The sequence below is a fragment of the Ornithorhynchus anatinus genome, chromosome 1 (genome assembly GCF_004115215.2).
Source record: "Ornithorhynchus anatinus isolate Pmale09 chromosome 1, mOrnAna1.pri.v4, whole genome shotgun sequence".
NCBI lineage: Eukaryota > Metazoa > Chordata > Mammalia > Monotremata > Ornithorhynchidae > Ornithorhynchus > Ornithorhynchus anatinus.
Genome location: NC_041728.1, coordinates 75,577,488 through 75,598,602, shown reverse-complemented (window position 1 = coordinate 75,598,602; position 21,115 = coordinate 75,577,488). Strand labels below are relative to the sequence as shown.

The 21,115-nt window shown below is 41.7% G+C and overlaps 1 protein-coding gene across 1 annotated transcript in view; it reads left to right on the top strand.

Annotated features, from left to right (window-relative positions):
* Positions 1-21,115, top strand: part of KHDRBS2 (KH RNA binding domain containing, signal transduction associated 2) — a 562,712-nt gene that overhangs the window by 475,669 nt on the left and 65,928 nt on the right. The gene's annotated exons all lie outside the window — the stretch shown is intronic.

The window sequence follows — 21,115 nt, the reverse complement described above, 5'->3', positions numbered from 1 at the left end:
TCTGTTGAATTCCCTGCCACCATCATACATCTGTAGAGATCCAGAAGGGTGATCACCCTGAATTTTGAGGCATGGAGGCCTAGAGTCTATCCCCACAGCCTCATATCTTTATATTCCTCCATATCCACCGCCATCCCAGGCCATTAAGAATAACAATTAACAGGTGGATATTCAGAATAGTTGAGTCATTTAGCTCCTAAAAGGTCTTACTTCTCTCCAACAACTCCCCCAATCACCAGGCTCCACCCTGGAATTCCTAAAGGGCAAATTAAAGATCCCTTCTCTCCCTCTTTCCCAGCCGCTCCCTTCACTCACTTAACCTGAGATAATCAGAGCGAGGATGTTGGGACACGGACCCAAAATGTGAGCAAACAGCAAATTGGATTTGGTTCAGTGTAGTTTCTCCTAGCTCTGAGCTGCCTTGAGGAAAAGAGAAATTGCTAATACATTATGAGTAAATGGGTATGTTAATTGTGCATTTCTTGCTTTAGTTTTACAAGCATGTATCACTTTGCAGTAGATTGCTCCAAGACAAAAGTAAAGGTAAACAAATTGATCATCTTAAGTAAGGGGAAAAAGAAAAAAAACTCATCTTGCATGATCTATTTATATAAAATATATATTAAAATTCTGACCGTTTTCAGTGCTATAGTGCTATACAGTTAGATTAAAATGGATATTATTGTTAAGCATTTCATGCAAGTTTTTAAGGAGTCTCTGCAAGATGTAACAGAAAAATAATTAAAGGATTACCATCTAATCTGTAGAATTGAGTCCATGGTAGAAACCGTTCGGCTAGGAAGGCAAGAGGGACCAGCATTAATTTAGGCTCATATTCTTGGATTATGATTAGGATTATTTGAGCCAGAGAAGGAAGAAGCATCAGACTATAAGTGATGAAGATAACTAAAGTGATGAAAATGGGGGGTGAGGTTCCGAGAAGAGGTAGGGAAATTGGGAGTTGGTTGGAGACAGTTCCTTCAGTCTTCAATTTCCCAGCAGGTAGGTACCTGGCATTTTGAATATTCATTCAGTAGTATTTATTGAGCGCTTACTGTGTGCAGAGCACTGTACTACGAGCTTGGAATGTACAGTTTGGCAACAGATAAAGACAATCCCTGCCCAATACCAGCTCACAGTCTAAACGGGGGTAGTAATAATGGTATTTAAGTGTTTACTATGTGCCAAGCACTGTCCTAAGCGCAGGGGTAGATACAAGGTTATCAGGTTGTCCCACGTGGGGCTCATAATCTTAACTCCCATTTCACAGATGAGGCAACTGAGGCACAGAGAAGTTAAGTGACTTGCCCAAAGTCACACACCTGACAAGTGGAGGAGTTGGGATTAGAACCCATGACCTTTGACTCCCAAGGCTGCTTCAGTAGATAGAATATATTCTATCCCCAGAATTCTTCTCCTTAAATCTCCCCAGAGATGCAAACAAAGAGAAACAGGTTTAAGGTGACCATCAGGGTAATTGGTTTCTCACTCATTTTAATTGCCAGAAATGGAATGCAGTGAGAAGCAGCGTGGCTCAGTGGAAAAAGCACAGGCTTGGGAGTCAGAAATCATGGATTCAAATTCTGGCTCAGCCACTTGTCAGTTGTGTGACTTTGGGCAAGTCATTTCACTTCTCTGTGCCTCAGTTACCTCATCTGTAAAATGGGGGTTAAAACTGTGAGCTCCACGTGGGACAACCTGATCACCTTATATCCTCTCCAGGGCTTAGAACGGTGCTTTGCACATAGTAAGTGCTTACCAAACGCCATCATTTTTTTTTTGTGGAGCTAATTGGTTTAGGCTGCCATGTGACCTAACTGAATATTTCCCAATTTCTGTTATTGGAGAGGACATTATGTTATAGGCATTCCAAGTTATCACCAACTAACAGTGACATTGTAGAGCAAATCTGGAATAAAGTTGGCTGTTCCCCAACTCCCTCAGGAGTACTTAATAGCTGTTTATGATTAATAGATCATTCAATATAATTGCATATTATAATTTTAATTGTGGTTGCAATCTGTGATATGCTTGCCTGTGCCTTAATTAGTACTATGATCTTTCAGTGGTATTTATTGTGGTATTTGTTAAACTCATTCTCTGTGCCAAGCACTATACTAAGCACTGGGATAAATACAAGATAACCAGGTCCTCCATGGGTCACAATAGAAGTAGGAGGGAAAACAGGTATTGAATCCACTTAGCGTGGCACAGTGGAAAGAGCACGGGCTTTGGAGTCAGGGCTCATGAGTTCGAATCCCAGCTCTGCCACTTGTCAGCTGTGTGACTGTGGGCAAGTCACTTAACTTCTCTGTGCCTCAGTTCCCTCATCTGTAAAATGGGGATTAAGACTGTGAGCCCCACATGGGACAACCTGATTCCCCTGTGTCTACCCCAGTGCTTAGAACAGTGCTCTGCACATAGTAAGCACTTAACAAATACCAACATTTTGCAGATGAGGAATTTGAGGCACAGAGAAGGCAAGTTACTTGCCCAAGGTCTCACAGCAGGTACATGGTGAAGCTAGGATTGGAATCCAGGACTGCTGACTTGCAGACCTGTCCTCTATCCAGTGGGACACACTCTTGACAGTTTACTGTGGGCAGAGTACTCTTCTAAATGTTTAGGAAAGAACAATACAATAGACTTGATAAGCACCTTCCTTGCCCTCATGGAGCTTATTATGTACAGGAGGAGTTGAATAATATTTAGCTGCTTTGTTCAGATCATTAACTCATGGAAAACTGGGTTCAGTTCTAGTTGCCATATTTTAATATATAATAGATATGGAGAAGATGAAGGGAAGCATAATCAAAATAACAGGGAAATGAAGCCACTCTTGTAGACAACACCACTATCCTTTCGGCCCCACAAGCCCATAACCTTGGGCCCTTACCAAGACCATAACTTTCCTTTCTCATATCTGTCATTCAATCCATATATTCAATCTGTCACCAAATCCTGTCCATTCTACCCTCATAACAATGCTATAATGCATCCTTTCCTCTCCATCCAAGCGTAGAAGTTGGATCTACTCTCTTGATCCAAGCACTTAGCCTATTGCTCCTTAACTGCAGCATCAACCTCCTTGCTGACCACCTCCCTGACACTGTTCTCTCTCCACTCCAGTCCATACTTCATTCTGATGCATGGACCATTTTTTGAAAGAAAAAAAAGTTCAGTACTGAAGGGGAGCCCCCAAATAGTCTCTGAGCTGGGGAGGCCCAGGGAGGGCAGGAGGTCACCCCAGGGCACAAGGGACATGGTGGCGGAAATGACAGCTGTGGCTGGGCAGACCCCTGAGAGCTCTGTGCCTGTTCCCTTTGTGGGCATGCCTGGGCCTGGCCTGGATGCTGTCTCCAGCAGACCTCCTGTTCTGACTGCCATGTCTGACTCTTCGGGCCCTGCCAACCCTCCTCCCCTACCCACCCTTTCAGGAGTCCACTGCTTTCCTCTCTCCCAGCTGGTACTCTATCCCAAGTTCACAGCCTTAGTGAAGGCATGGCTCATCCAAGAGGCCTTCCCTGTCTAAGCTCTCTTTTCCTGACTTGCTCCCTTTATTCCGCCCCCTTCCCAGCCTCACAGCACTTATGTACATATCTGCAATTTATTTATATTAATATCTGATGTATTTATATTAATGTCTGTCTCCCCTCTAGACTATAAGCTTGTTATGGGCAGGGAATGTCTGTTACATTGTTCTATTATACTCTCCTAAGTACTTAGTACAGTGCTCTGACGGAGTAGGCGCTCAATAAATGACTGACAGACTAGAGTTTTCCTAGTTTTCCAATCCTGTTTTTTTTGTCCCTCCCACATCTTCATTCCTCCATTTCTTTTTGTTTTTAATGGTATTTGTTAAGTGCTTACTATGTGCCAATCATGGTACTAAGCATTGAGGAAGATACAAGGTAATTAGATTGGACATAGTCCCTGCCTCACATGGGGCTCACAGTCTTAATATCCTTTTTACAGATGGGGATAACTGAGGTAGACAGAAGTTAAGTGACTTGCCCAAGATCACACAACAGAGAAGTGGCAGACTTGGAATTAGAACCCAGATCCCCTGACCTCCCTATCCTGTGCTCTTTCTACTATGCCATGCTTGCTCTTTCCACTAGGCCATGCTGCTTCTCTTTCTATTTCTATTTGCAGAAAAAATAATCACCAAGTCACAAATTTATTCCTTGATTTGTTTAGGCTCCAAACTGTCTATAACCCTCTGATATCCTACTGCATTTGCTTTTTCTTCATTTCAAATTTGTTGTCATCATTCATTCAATAGTATTTATTGAGCGCTTACTATGTGCAGAGCACTGTACTAAGCACTTGGGATGAACAAGTCGGCAACAGATAGAGACAGTCCCTGCCGTTTGACGGGCTTACAGTCTAATCGGGGGAGACAGACAGACAAGAACAATGGCAATAAATAGAGTCAAGGGGAAGAACATCTCATAAAAACAATGGCAACTGAATAGAATCAAGGCGATGTACAATTCATTAACAAAATAAATAGGGTAACAAAAATATATACAGTTGAGCGGATGAGTACAGTGCTGTGGGGATGGGAAGGGAGAGGTGGAGGAGCAGAGGGAAAAGGGGAAAAAGAGGGTTAAGCTGCGGAGAGGTAAAGGGGGGATGGCGGAGGGAGTAGAGGGAGAAGAGGAGCTCAGTCTGGGAACGCCTCTTGGAGGAGGTGAGTTTTAAGTAGGGTTTTGAAGAGGGAAAGAGAATCAGTTTGGCGGAGGTGAGGAGGGAGGGTGTTCCAGGACCGCGGGAGGACGTGACCCAGGGGTCGACAGCGGGATAGGCGAGACAGAGGGATGGTGAGGAGGTGGGCGGCAGAGGAGCGGAGCGTGCGGGGTGGGTGGTAGAAAGAGAGAAGGGAGGAGAGGTAGGAAGGGGCAAGGTGATGGAGAGCCTTGAAGCCTAGAGTGAGGAGTTTTTGTTTGGAGCGGAGGTCGATAGGCAACCACTGGAGTTGTTTAAGAAGGGGAGTGACATGCCCAGATCGTTTCTGCAGGAAGATGAGCCGGGCAGCGGAGTGAAGAATAGACTGGAGCGGGGCGAGAGAGGAGGAAGGGAGGTCAGAGAGAAGGCTGACACAGTAGTCTAGCCGGGATATAACGAGAGCCCATAACAGTAAGGTAGCCGTTTGGGTGGAGAGGAAAGGGCAGATCTTGGTGATATTGTAGAGGTGAAACCGGCAGGTCTTGGTAACGGATAGGATGTGTGGGGTGAACGAGAGAGACGAGTCAAGGATGACACCGAGATTGCAGGCCTGAGAGATGGGAAGGATGGTCGTGCCATCCACGGTGATAGAGAAGTCTGGGAGAGGACCGGGTTTGGGAGGGAAGATGAGGAGCTCAGTCTCGCTCATGTTGAGTTTTAGGTGGCGGGCCGACATCCAGGTGGAGATGTCCTGGAGGCCGGAGGAGGAGATGCGAGCCTGAAGGGAGGGGGAGAGGACAGGGGCGGAGATGTAGATCTGCGTGTCATCTGCGTAGAGATGGTAGTCAAAGCCGTGAGAGCAAATGATTTCACCGAGGGAGTGAGTGTAAATGGAGAACAGAAGAGGGCCAAGAACTGACCCTTGAGGAACTCCAACAGTTAAAGGATGGGAAGGGGAGGAGGCGCCTGCGAAGGAGACCGAGAATGACCGGCCAGAGAGGTAAGAGGAGAACCAGGAGAGGACAGAGTCAGTGAAGCCAAGGTGAGATAAGGTATGGAGGAGGAGGGGATGGTCGACAGTGTCAAAGGCAGCAGAGAGGTCAAGGAGGATTAGAATGGAGTAGGAGCCATGGGATTTGGCAAGAAGGAGGTCATGGGTGACCTTAGAGAGAGCAGTCTCGGTAGAGTGGAGGGGACGGAAGTCAGATCGGAGGGGGTCTAGGAGAGAATGGGAGTTAAGGAATTCTAAGCATCGATTGTAGACGACTCGTTCTAGGATTTTGGAAAGGAAGGGTAGTAGGGAGATAGGGCGATAACTGGAGGGGGAAGTGGGGTCAAGAGCGGGTTTTTTTAGGATGGGGGAGACGTGGGCATGTTTGAAGGCAGAGGGGAAGGAGCCCTTGGAGATTGAGTGGTTAAAAATAGAAGTTAAGGAAGGTCTTACCCGCCTGAGCCATTCATGCAAAAACTGGTACTAATCTAACAGTGACAAAGTGAGATTTAATAAATCAAATGAGCATTTATGTGGAAAGTGGGAAAACTATGTATTGATCATTATTTTTGATGTAACTGATATCCAATAGTCACCTTAAAATGTGGACAGAACTCATTTTTTTTTTTAATCAAATGACCTTGAAGATTCAAAGTTCTCTAGACTATAAGCTCTTTGTGAGCAGGAACCATGTCTATCTACCAACTCTGTTGGACTGTATTCTCCCAAGCACTTAGTAATAATACTGTGCACACAACTAAGCACTTAGTAACTACCATTCATTGATTCTGGTTGTTCTGGAGCCCTCTGATAGAGCAAATGCCATAAGAACAGCTTAAGTCATTTTTAGGGGGGTATATGGTGGCATTCTTAGTCATTTCTAAAACATTTCCTATTATTAGGTTCCCATTATAACACTAAAATAAGAGTCCCACAAACTTAAATTCTATTCTAGTTGTATTTTCTAATTTTTAATGGTATTTGTAAAGTATTTACCAAATGCCCAGCATTGTACTAAGCACTAGGGTAGATACAAGTTAATAAATATATATGATATATATTATTATAACATGTTATAATCATATAATATATATAGTTGCATTTAAGGGCTTACTATGTACCAGGCACTGTACTAAGCACTGCAGTAGACACAAGCAAATCAAGTTGGACACAATCCCTGTCTCATGTGGGGCTCATAGTCTCAATCCCCATTTTATAGATGAGGTAACTGAGGCACAGAGAAGTGAAATCACTTGCCCAAGATCATATAGCAGACAAGTGGTAGAGCTGGGATTAGAACCCATAACCTCTGACTCCTAGGCCCATGCTGTATCCACTATGCCATGTTCCTTCTCCCAATTTTTCTTCTTATGTCAGTCCTTCTGATTCCTAGACCTGTGCTTTATCTACCAGGTCATGCAGTTTCTCTAAATCGGAAAGAGCACGGGCTTGGGAGTCAGAGGTCATGGGTTCGAATTCTGGCTATGCTACTTGTCAGCTGTGTGACTGTGAGCAAATCACTTAACTTCTCTGTGACTCAGTTACCTCATCTGTAAAATGGGGATTAAGACTGTGAGCCCACATGGGACAAGCTGTTTACCCTGTATCTATCCCAGGGCTTAGAACAGTGCTCGGCACATAGTAAGCGCTTAACAAATACCAACATTATTATTAAATTTGTCATATTAAATCATATGACCTAGAAGTCCTGAAATCTTTAAACTGTAAACTCATTATGTGCAGGGAACAAGTCTACCAATTCTGTTGCATTGTACACTCCCACCCAAGTGCTTAGTACAGTTCCCTGTGCACAGTAAGCCCTCAATAAATACATTGATTAATTATGTCACACTTTCATGGTTTTCCTTGTGAATATAGGGATCCAGCATGGCCTAATGGAAAGAGTACAAACATTGGAATTTGGGGACCTAAATTCTAATCCCAGGTCTGCCTAATGTCCACTGTGTGACCTTGGGAAAGTGTCAATTAATCAAACATATTTATGGAGTTCTTACTGTGTGGAGAGCACTGCAAAAAGCATTTAGTAAAGTACAGTAAAACAGAGTTGATAATAGTAATAATAATAATAATCGTGGTATTTGTTAAGCGCTTACTATGTGCCAGACACTGCACTAAGTGCTGGGGTGGTTACAGACAAATCGGATTGGACACAGTCCCTGTCCCATGTGGGGCTCACACCCGCAATCCCCATTTTACAGATGAGGTAACTGAGGCACAGCAAAGTGAAGTAACTTGCCCGAAGTCACACAGCAGACAATGGCAGAGCTGGGATTAGAACCCATAACCTTCTGATTCTCAGGCCCGTGCTTTATACAGTACACCATGCTGCATCTCATGATAGACACATTCCCTGACCACCATGAGCTTACATTCTGGAGAGGGAGACAGACATTAATATATATAAATGAGTTGCGGTGATGTACTTAAATGCTGTTTGACTGAAGGAGAGATGACTAAAGGAAAACTAAGCTTGTTGTGGGCAGGGAATGTGTCTGTTTTGTAGTTATATTGTACACTCACAAATGAATAGTACAGTGCTCTGCACACAGTAAATGCTCAGTAAATATGATTGGCTGATTGGAGCAAATCCAAGTGCAGAGGCAACACAAAAGGCAAATCACCTAACTCCTCTGTGCCTCATTTTCTTCAACTGTAAAATGGGGATTTAATACCTGTTCTCCCCTTTACTTAGACTTTGAGCCCCATGTGGGATAGGGACTGTGTCCAGTGTAACTTGTATCTGCTTAGAACAGTGCTTAGCAAATACCATAACAAAAAAGTAAATAAATTCATATCTCCCCATTCCTCAAAATCTTCACCCACCTCTGCATCAGACAGAAACTTCAAGTCACTGGCTTTAAACAGACAACTAAATCACGATAAATAGAATCAAGGGGATGTACACCTCATTAACAAGATAAATAGGGTAATAAAAATATATACAAATGAGCACAGTGCTGAGGGGAGGGGAAGGAAGAGGGAGAAGAGCAGAGGGAAAGGGGGGAAAGGGGGCTTAGCTGAGGGGAGGTGAAGGGAGGGCAGAGAAGGAACAGAGAGAAAAGGGGAAACTCAGTCTGGGGAGGCCTCTTGGAGGAGGTGAGCTCTCAGTAGGGCTTTGAAGAGGGGAAGAGAGGTAGTTTGGTGGAGGTGAGGAGGGAGGGCATTCCAGGACAGCGGAAGGATGTGGGTCAGGGGTCGACGCTGGGATAAGTGTGAATGGGGAATGGTGAGGAGGTGAACGGCAGAGGAGCAGACCATGCGGGGTGGGCAGAAGAAAGAGAGAAGGGAGGAGAGGTAGCAGGGGGCAAGGTGATGGAAAGCCTTGAAGCCTAGAGTGAGAAGTTTTTGTTTCGTGCAGAGGTTGATAGGCAACCTCTTGTGGATTTTAAGGAGGGGAGTGACATGCCCAGAGTGTTTCTACAGGAAGATGATCCAGCCAGTGGAATGAAGAATAGACTGGAGCGGGGAGAGACAGGAGGAAGGGAGATCAGAGAGAAGGCTGACACAGTAATCCTGCCAGGATATTATGAGAGCTTGTACCAGTAAGATAGCCGTTTGGATGGAGAGGAAAGGATAGATCTTGGCAATTCACCCTATCCTCAGCCTACAGCACTTTTGTACATATCCATAATTTATTTTAATGTTTATCTCTCCCTCTAGACTATAAGCTCATTGTGGTGAGGTAGACCCTACTCCATTGTATTGTACTCTCCCAAGCGCACAAATACTCTGTAGTACAGTGCACTACAGAGTAAGCACTCAATGAATGCTAGTGAATGTTTGATTGAAGATAGACTAAAAAGATTGAAGACTTAAAATCATGAAGGATGTGTGCTCTTTATTAAATCCCCCAAAATAGGTCTAGGGAGATACACACTGAAGCTTGAAATGATAGGTTCAAAAGGAGTAGCTTTCTCACGCAGGGAATGTTAAGTGTATGGAATTTGTAACCACAGGAAGTGGTGCAGACAGAAATATCGATAGGTTCAAGAAAGATATAGATAAATTCTTAGGGCTGATAAAGGTTTATTGGAGGGAAAGTAGTGATGTAAAGTGATACATCCCTATCCATTTGGGTGGCTGCCAAGGAGAGCAATCACCTGTATGGTTCCTTGAGATAAGCTATTGCCAATACCAGAAATACTGTGGCATCCTTAGGTGCATATGTTATGTAGTTTGCTACCATCAGAAATGAAAACAAGTTTATGAAAATGTGTCTGTATAAGAAAATATTGTCATTATGCTTTATAAATGAGTGGTTTTGAGGTAAAGATTAATCAATTTACTTTTGGAATGATGCATTGTTCCTGTTGGCTCTCTGAAGGTTTTTCAATTCCATTAGGTTCTCATTTGCTAGTTTTTCAGAATTTTAAGTTCCAAAGTCCATTATATTTAAACGAGACCTCAAGGGAAAACCAAAAGGATTGGTTGCCTATTGCACCTTTATTATAAGCTAGACACTTTACTCTCTTGAAACTCCTTTAGGGCAGTGATCATTCCTATTTTTAATTGTAATCACACTCACCAAGTGCCCAGGAGAGTGTTATGCACACCATAGGGAATCAATATCTCGTCAATGATTGACTGAATGGCCCAGGCAACTGGAAGAGCTTCCAATATGAACTATAGTTCTCTGATTCCATTCCTACACAATTTCAGTTTCAACAATGCACTAAAATATGGTAATCAGAAATTGGGGAAAAACATAGGAGTTAATAGCCCACTGAATATGGCACTAATATCAGTCCTTAAAGATTAGAATACTCTATATTTTGACAGTTTTAAAAGACATTGAAAGTTTTATTTTCAAAAGTGGATGGGGAAAATGTAAGAATAAACTGAAGTATGCTGAATGCCTTCTTCCAAGGCAGGATATTAGGAAGAGAGCCATGTATACTAAAGCTCTGAGATAGAGTCATTAGATTTAAGCTCTGTTTGGTTGAGTTTCCAATCCTATAAAAGTGGTTTCTAGGGGCACTGTGCACTTTCTCTACATCACATAGATGAGCTAATGCGTGGGTACCATTTTGAAATAGGGAGAGTCACACAAATCATCTTAAACAATTACCTATATTCAATTATTAACATTTACAAAAATATAAACCAACTTAACAAGCTCAATCATTTAAAAAAACAGCTTCATAGAAGTAGGGATATGACCTAGTTTAAGGTCAGGGCCAGGATTAAGAGTTAGCATTAGTTTTAAAGTTCAGGGTAGGTTAAAAATTGGTATTGTTAAAGTTATCATTTAGTGTTTACTTGTTAACATCAACAGACCTTTAGGATTTGATTTCCAATCATTTGCTTTGTGTTGACTTCCTCTGACGAACAGTATCTGATGTTATTGTTTATTTATATTGATAACTCATGCTCCTTAGCAACTGTTGTTGATCATCAATATTTTTTTTCTCCCAAACTATGGTATTCAGGCTTTTTAACTAGCCACGTGGGTGGGTGAAGTGTTAGGACTATTATATTGGGCCCTACACTAGATAACCATCAGTTTCTAGGGTGTCCCCTGTGGTATTTACTAAAATACATGTGAACTCAAACCCACTTTATTTTCTTAATCTCCTTCTTAAGATGCATGAAATCATTTTTTTCCCCTGTAGGGCCCTGCCCTATATGGTGAGTTTCTTTACTTCCATAGGCAAAATGTAAAAAAACCTCTAATATTTTTTAAGGCTGAATTGTTATTTTGTAAAAAAAAAAATTTAATATAAATTGAATTCCATGCTCAAAATCTGAATGATACTTTTCTTGTAATGCCTTTCATTCATTCATTCGTTCATTTAATGGTATTTATTGAGCACTTACTTTGTGCCAAGTACTGCACTAAGTGCTTGGAGTGTACAATTCGGCAATAGATAGAGACAGTCCCTGCCCAACAACAGGCTCACAGTCTAAAGGGGGAGACAGACAACAAAACAAAACAGGTAGTCAGGCATCAATACCATCAAGATAAATAGAATCATAGATATGCACACATCATTAATAAAACAGAGTAATAATTTATAATATATACGAATATGCACAAATGCTGTGGGGAGGGGAAGGGGATAGAGCAGAGAGAGGGAGTGGGGGGAACGGGGATGGGGAGGAGGGGCAGAGGGAAAGGGAGGGCTCAGTCTGGGAAGGCCTCCTGGAGGAGGGGAGCTCTGCTCTGGTATAGTGGGATTCTAGGGAGGGGGCGGAGAGGTGGCGGAGGAAAGTGAAGGAAAGAACTGGGTGAGAGAAGAGAAGGGGAAGGTGAGGATTGGGAAGGGCAGATGGGAGCAGGGGAGTTGGAAGGTCATGGTGAGGTCAGCGAGGTAAATGACAGCACTGAAATCAGTTAACAATTTACATGCAATAGCAATAATATAATATGATATAATGTAATATTAATAAGCGGGTGATGTCCAGAGTAGAATGTTGAATTGCCCATGGGTCAATCAAATAAAAAAGGCTGCCTTTGTTTGTTGAAGCCATTTACTTATCCATTGATTTTAAACTGAAGTAAAATGACTACTGAACTTAATTGGAATACAATGGATTTTTATCAAAAATTTCAAATAAGAACTATGAAATCTTCATTTCTATTTTCTTGGTTTAGGAAATATGCCTTGATTAATAATTTTGTATTCTATAAAATATTGACAACAAAGTATTTCAACTCTATGATTTCAGTGGACTTCATTTTAGTAATATACATGCAAATTAGATTTGGTAAGTTAAGGTCGTCATTGAGTGACCAGCATCAATGACTAACTGGAGCCTTGTAGGCAACTATTATATAGTGGAAGATTATACAACATTCTGCTATTACTTGGCATGTCTTCACACCTGTTGTTTCTTTATGTTTGTGCCTTCATAGCATTGAATCTGTCAGTTGATCAATGGCATTTACTGTGCACTTACTCTTTGCAGAGCACTGTACTAAGCACTTGGGAAATTTAAATATGATAAAGTTTGGAGATAGGATCCATAGCCACTAGGATCCATGCCCATATGCTACAAGATATTAAAATAAATAGGGGAAATAGTTTATAAGAATGTGTACATAAGCTCAATTAATAAATTATATTTATTGTGCATTTTCTTGTGCAGACACTGTACTAAGTACTTGGGAGAATATGATATAACAGTGTAACAGAGTTGGTACACATGTTCCCTGCCTACAACAAGCTTACAGTCTAGAGGGATAGACAGACAGTAACAAATGAAGTAAGTACAGAAATACATATGAGTGCTGTAGGGCTGAAGGAGGGCTGAAATAAGGGAGCAAATCAGGGCAATGCAGAAGGGAATTATTCATTCAATAGTATTTATTGAGTGCTTACTATGTGCAGAGCACTGTACTAAGCGCTTGGAATGTACATATCGGTAACAGATAGAGACAGTCCCTGCCCTTTGGCGGGCTTACAGCCTAATCAGAATTAGAGAAGAGAAAATGAGAGCTTAGTCATGAAAGGCCTCTTAGAGGAGGTGTTCCTTAAATAAATAAGGTTTTGAAGGTGGGGGGAGCAATTGTCCATCAAACATAAAGATGGAGGGCATTACAGGCCAGAGGCAGGATGTGGACAAGGGGTCTGCAGAGGTATAGATGAGATCAAGGCACAGTGAGAAAATTTGCACCAGAGAAACAAAGTGTATGGCCTGGGTTGTATTCACAGAGCAGCAAGGTGACATAGGAGGGGGCAAGTTGGACACAATCAGGTTGTGTCACAATCAAGTTGGACACAATCAGGTTGGATACAATCCATATCCCCCATAGGGCTCAGTCTTAATTCCCATTTTACAGATGAGAAAACTGAGACACAAAGAAGTGAAGTAACTTGTCCAAGGGCACACAGTAGATAAGTGGCAGACAGGATTAAAAACTTTGCCCTCTGACTCCGAGGCCTGTGTTCTTGTCACTAGACCATGCTGCTTCCCTCTAGGCCATACTACCCATGCTAGGAAGTGTTGGCAGGACATCCAAGTAGGGATGTCTTGAAGGCAGAAGGAAATGTGAGACTGCAGAGAGAGAGCAAACAGGGCTGCAGATGTAAATTTGGGAATCATCCACATAGAGGTGGTAGTTAAAGCCAAAGGAGTAAATGAATTCTCCAAGAGGGTGAAGATGGATAATAGAAGGGGACCCAGAGCAGAGCCTTGAGGGATTCCCACAATTAGGGAGTGGGAGATAGAGAAGGGGTCCATGAAAGAGACTGAGAGTTGTTTTGTTGCCTGTCTACTTATTTGGATTTGCTGTCTGTCTCCCCTTTTTAGACTATGAGCCCACTGTTGGGCAGGGATTGTCTCTATCTTTTGCCAAATTGAACATTCCAAGTGCTTAGTAGTGCTGTGCACACAATAAGCACTCAATAAGTATGATTGAATGAATGAGTGAAAGATAGGAGAAAAATCAGGAGAGTACAGTGGCAATAAAGTTGAGGTTGGATAATGTGTCTAGGAGAAGAGGGTGGTCAAGAGTGTCAAAGGCAGCTGAGAGGTTGAGGAGGGTGTTTTGTTTTTTTTTTTTAGAATAGAGAAAACATGAGCATGTAGGAAAGCAGTGGGGAAGAAGCTATTGGAGAGCAAACAGTTGAAGTGGTCAGGGAGGGAAGACGTGTTTAAAGGGACAAATGTTTTGATAAAATGCAAAGGGACGGGGTAAGATGTGCAGGTGGAGGGGGTAGATCTACTCTTGAGAGACTGTTGTGAAAGATGGGAGTTGCAAAAGGGGCAGGAGGAGGGAGGGACTAGAGAGGACCAGGGGAGATTTTAGGGAGATCACTCCTGATAGTTTCAATTTTTTCAATAAACTAGGTGGCCAGGTCATTAGGGGCAAGAGATGGGAGAGATGAGGGGACAGAGGATTTGAGGAGGGAGTTAAACATCTGGAACAACTGGCAAGGGCAATGGGCATAGGCGTCAATAAGGATGGAAAAATAATTTTCCCAGGCAGAGAAAAGGGAAGAGTTACAACACACAAGGATGAACTTGAGGTGGATGAGGTGAGCCTGATATTTATATTTCCGCCAGAAGCATTCTGCAGCTCATGCACAGGAGTGAAGGATGTGGACTGTAGTGATTGGCGAAGAGATAGGGGAGCAAGTGAGTGGATTTCAGTAGAGAGGATGGTGTCTAGGCCGCTCCCTCCTCACTGTCCCCCTTTCACGCCTATCCCCCATCAACCTGTGGCCCACGTCCTACTGCTGTCCTGAAATGTCCTCCCTCCTCATTTCTGCCAAACTAACTCTCTACCCCTCTTCAAAGCCCTACTGAGAGCTCACCTCCTCCAAGAGACCTTCCCAGACTTCCCTTTTCCCTCTGCTCCCCCTCCGCCCTCTGCTCCTCCCCCTTCCCCCTTCACTTCCCCTCAGCTGAGCCCCCTTTCCCTCTGTTCCTCCCCCTCCCCCCTTCCCTTTCCCTCAGCACTGTGCTCAATTGTATATATTTTTTATTACCCTATTTGTTTTGTTAATGAGGCGTACATCCCCTTGATTCTATTTATCATGATAATGTTGTCTTGTTTTTGTTTCGTTCTGTTTTGCTCTACCATCTGTCTCCCCCGATTAGACTGTGAGCCCGTCATTGGGCAGGGATTGTCTCTATCTGTTGCTGAATTGTGCATTCCAAGCGCTTAGTACAGTGCTCTGCACATAGTAAGCGTTCAATAAATACTATTGAATGAATGAATCACTTGATCATCAGTGGAGAAGCAGCATGGTCTAGTGGATAGACCGAGGGCCTGCGAGTCAGAAGGACCTGGCTTCTAATCCCAGCTCTGCCATTTGTCTGCAATGTGACCTTGGGCAAGTCACTTCATTTCTCTGTGCCTCAGTTACCACATCTGTAAAATGGGTATTATGACTGTGAGCTCCATGTGGAACTGTGTCCAAATATTCCAGGAACAGTGCCTGGCACATAGTTAGTGCTTAACAAATACCATAAAGAAACGACAGCAAAAATCAGAAGGCAGTTTGGGTAAGGAGGCTCACTGGGATGTGATGACATGAGAAAATTGGATGGGGTAAAGACAATCTCTGCTCACAAAGAGCTTATCAGGGGAATCAGATCAGTTAATCAATCAAAGGTATTTATTGAAAGCTTACTGTGTGTAGACACTACACTAAATGCTTGGGAGACTACAATACAACAGAATTAGCAGACACATTTATGCCTGCCCATAAAGAGCTTACAGTCAGATGAAGAGACAGACATTAATATGAATCACTACCTAATTTATGCTGTACAATTTAAAGATATGTGCATACGTGCTGTAGGGTTGAGGTACAGTGGATATCCAGTAGATTCAGGATAGGGATAAGGGGTACACAGCCAAGTTCATTGTCAACACAGAGGGGACTGTCAATAGGAGAAATGGAGGGCTTAGTCTGGCAAGGCCTTATAAAGGTGATGCAATTTTAGGAGAGTTTTGAAGGTGGGAGAGTGATGGACTGTTGTTATAAAGAGGGAGGGAGTTCTAGGCCTAAGGTAATGTTCATGCCTGAGGTAATAAAGCAAATAAAATGTTCAGTCTCCTTAATACTTTTAGTCTGTGAAACTGAAGTTCATACATTTGACTTCCAGGTCAATGTTATTGTTCTCTATAAATATAATCATTTTGAGACCAGGAATAAGCCTTTTTGGTTGAACCCTGTATAACTTCTAGTTCATTTGGAAGCTTACCTGCTTTTGGAGAAATAATAATAAAATATCTAAAACTGGGGTAGATAACAAAATATTCAGGTTGGATATAGTCCCTGTCACATACGGGGCTCACTCATACATAGTCTTAATCCCATTTACAGGTGAGATAACTGAGGGACAGAGAAGCTACGTGACTACCCAAGGTCATATGGTAGACAAGTAGTTGTTGGTGGAACCAAGAGATGAGAAGAAGGAATGGAGATCACCAAAAATGAGGAAGAAACTAATTCAAATTTGATTATACTAATTAAACATTGAAACCTAACTGGCCGTTGAATAACTATTATTCACCCACAGCTTCAAAATCAGCAAATATTCCCTCAGATATTTAGGTCTTTAAAACTGGAACTCAGGAGCTAACCCAGGAGTTTGTGGACTTCGTTTTGATCCAAAACCACAAGAGGTGACAGAAGGTTGAGATGCAAAATGTATAATATTTTTGTTTTGTAAATAATCCCTGGAATCAAATATGGATGTTGGGGGTGGAGCCTAATGCTTGAATTACTTTAGACTGTAGAAGTTGTCAGTTTACTATATAGAACATCACATGGAAGCCTTGGGCACATCAGTACCTAATTACAGAAAGTCTGGCTCTTCAATGTTTTAACACTTGATTTATTTTGTGTTCAATTTGTTCAATAGACCTAGAGTTAATTGGTTTTCCAAATGAGTGTTAAAAATGTAAAGATCTACTTTCATTAAGTGGATGGTGTACTTATCATGCACCAGTGAGTTGTAAGTCCATGTAGAGGTTCATGGGGTGAGAATACAGAACTCCGTGTACTAAGCCTTAGATTTGAATGCCCTGCATACAGTATAGCTAAAGGCTGATAAATGTCTAGCTGCTGTTGTTAGTAAATATGAGAAGAGTTATATAAACTGAAAAATATCCAAAATGAAATATATTTAAACAGTCTCTCTACAAGCAGTGCAGTTTCTCATTCACTTTCTTTAGTGTTTCAAACTTTCTTGCAACAACAGCAAAAAATTCTCTATAGCAGAAATACAACACACCATCATAATAATAATAATAATGTTGGTATTTGTTAAGTGCTTACTATGTGCAGGGCAGTGTTCTAAGCACTGGGGTAGATACCGGGTAATCAGGCTGTCCCACGTGAGGCTCACAGTTAATCCCCATTTTACAGATGAGGTCACTGAGGCACAGAGAAGTTAAGTGACTTGCCCACAGTCATACAGCTGACAAGTGGCAGAGTCGGGATTCGAACCCATGACCTCTGACTCCCAAGCCCGGGCTTTTTCCACTGAGCCACACTACTTCTTCAATAATAGAAAGCAGTAACTTAGCATTTCTATATACAGTGTTCTTTTCTGTTCTCATTTTTAATTTGATATTTGTCATTGTAACAAATGAAAGCAAAATTAGGTTTTTTTCTTTAAATTATGACACTATTCTAACATTTAAAGGTACCTATTTGGCAAAAAAATAGCATACAGATATGACTTCCATCATACCACTATCCAGGCATGAGCTATGTTTTTATTTTTGCTTGAAGTAATAATAATTCAGAAGATATGTCAAAAGGCAAATTGTCTAAAAAGCTTTAAAATTCTAAATCAGCTCAATTAAAATATATTCATCATGGAAAAAAAACATATCATTTTTGGTGTGTGTGTGAGTGTTAAGGAAACCTGGGACAATTAAATTTTTAGATTATATTTTAGTAGCTTTTTTCCCACTGATTTCTCAATTAAACCATTAGCAATGTTAATTTTCATTATTGTTAAATGTGTTACTTGAGAATCATTCCATTATTTCTCATGTGCTGGTAGGCAGCTTTGGTAGAAAGGCTACACTACTTTCCAGGGTGTAAGACCTCACTGAAGTCTAATTGTCAAGAGGAGGAAGTATCAAAGTCAGCATCAAGATATTAGTGAGGCAAAGTCTTCGGCACAGCAAAGTGTGGTCCTTATTTGCCCATAGAGTAGGACAGAGTGACAGTCCGAAATCATTCCTTTTAGCCACACCTGCACACACAAATAGAGTATTTTGACATTCAGGAGCATCATTTTGAAAACCAAGGACAACTAATGTAGTGTGTGTCAACATCCTTTTCTATGAAAACTTGTATACCTTTACCCATTCATGCATGAACAATATGTGCAGTTTTTTTTAGGGTAAAGACCATAGCAAAAACTCTATTGTACTCTTCCAAGCACACAATAGGGACTCAATGAATACTATTGATTGATATAGGTGTGTGTTATTATTTGTCTAGTAAGTATGCATGTGATGGTTTATTTTTGGATGTTTCTGCACATATTCTTAGATGTGAAAGAGGAAAGAATAATGTATGAAAAATTAAACTTCCTTTTAGACAAAGAAACAATGGAAAGCTAGTCACTGGAAATTTACTCTTAAGTTGATATAAAAGTGAAGTATTTACCAATATTTTGAAAAAAGAGTTCATAATGAAATTTGAGCATAATATTTGTAATTTTTACACATTGATGATGATGATGATGATAGCTTTTAAGTGCTTACTATGTGCACTGTTCTAAGTGCTGGGGTAGATACAAGGTAATCTGGTTGTCCCACATGGGCCTCACAGTCTAAATCCCCATTTTACAGATGAGGTAACTGAGGCACAGAGAAGTTAAGTGATTTGCCCAAAGTCACACAGCTGATAAGTGGCAGAGCCAGAATTAGAACTCATGACCTCTGACTCCCAAGCCCGTGCTCTTTCCACTAAGGCGTTTGAGTGGTTCTTCAATCTTGTTTTCTCTCTTGCCTTTTAAAAAGTGTCATGGACTCCTGTTTCTTAATAGAACTAAATGGAAGATTGAAATGTGATAGGAAATACTGTCCTTGCATGTGGTTTTTCTCCGTAAAGCAGTAAGTAATCTAAATTTTGCAAGAGAGCTCTATTCATAAAGGATTCCTTTCCAATAGAGCCTTCTCCAATCATAGGCATTATCAATATGCAGTGCACAATCACAGTACAGCCTAAAGTACACATATTCCATTTCTTGACCTTTCTTAGTCCAACTACCTAGAGGGAAAATAATTGTCAAAGACGGATTCTTCCATAGACGCTTCAACTACAGTTAAATAGATATTGACTAGTTCATTGCCTGGGGGTGAATGAATCTTATTTAATTAATTAACTGAGATAGGATTTAACTCCATTGGTTTTTCTGTCACTGCCTCAATATGGGCTGACACAAAACTGAGAAGAACAGTCTGTACAATCCAGCCTGCACACTTTGCACATCTGCACATCTCACCACCTAGCACTCGCCCACTTCCTGCCTCTGGCCTGGAATGCACTCCCTCTTTGTATCTGACAATTACTCTCCCCACCCGCAAAGCCTTTTTGAAGACACATCTCCTCCAAGAAGCCTTCCCTGACTAAACCCTCATTCCTTTTCTCCCACTCCCTTCTGCATCACCCTGATGTACTTCCTTTATTCTCCCCACAGCATTTATGTAACAGCATAGCCTAGCGAATAGAGCACAAGCCTGAGAGTCAGAAGGTCATGGGTTCTAATCCCAGCTCCATGACTTGTCTGCTGTGTGACCTTGGGCAAGTCACTTAACTTCTCTGTGCCTCAGTTACCTCATCTGTAAAATGGGGACTGAGGCTGTGAGCCCCACATGGGACAGGGAGTGAGTCCAACCTCATTTGCTTGTATCTACTGCAGCACTTAATACAGTGCCTGGCATATAGTAAGTGCTTAACAAATACCATAATTATTATTATTATATCCATAATTAATTAATTTGTATTACCGTCTACCTCCCCATCTGAACTGTAAGTTCATTGTGGGCAGGAAATATGTCTAGCAACTCTGCTCTAGTGTACTCTTCCCATCGCTTAGCACACAATAAGCAGTCAATAAATGATTGATTGACATAATATGAGGAAACCAACTGCCAGTGGCATCTTTCCCATTTGCCTCTCATTTTAGACCCAAATCTGCTCACTCTCCACCTCATCTTGTACTCATCCTGGCAGCTATTTCCAATGTTGGCCTCAGACCCCTCAATTTTGGATCCTTCAACTCACTGCTGTATTTCGGGCTTAGTGGATAGAGCACAGTCCTGGGAGTCAGAAGGACCTAGGTTCCAATTCTGGCTCTGCTGCATGTATGCTATGTGACCTTGGGCAAGTATCTTAACTTTTCTGCTCCTCAGTTACCTCATCTATTAAAAAAAAATGGTGATTAAGACTGTGAGTCCAATATAGGACAGGGACTGTCCAACCTGATTAACTTACATCTACTCTACCCTAGTGCTTAGAACAGTGCTTGGCACAAAATAAGTGCTTTGTGAGTACTATTATTATTATTATTATCATTACTATTATCATTATTATTCCTTCCTCTTCCCAATCTCAGCAAAACTTCACTGTCTACTCATCCTCCCCGTCTGCATCAAATCTACTCAGTTCCTAGCTCATATTCTCATCTCTTTGAAATGTACCATTCTGTTCAGTGCCTTTTTCTGGGCCTCCTTTCTTCTCTATGTATTCCTCATGCCTTCCTTATTTAGGAGCAACTTTTATTATCTGCCTTCCAGATATCCTTCTCCTTTCTGATTCACTTTATCTTGCCTGGAAATTACTCCAGCTTTGAATATGTATGTGTATGTATATTCATTTAATAGTATTTATTGAAAGCTTACTATGTGCAAAGCACTATACTAAGTGCTTGGACTGAACAGTTCGGCAACAGATAGAGACAATTCCTCCCCAATAGTGAGCTCACAGTCTGAATGGGGGGGAGACA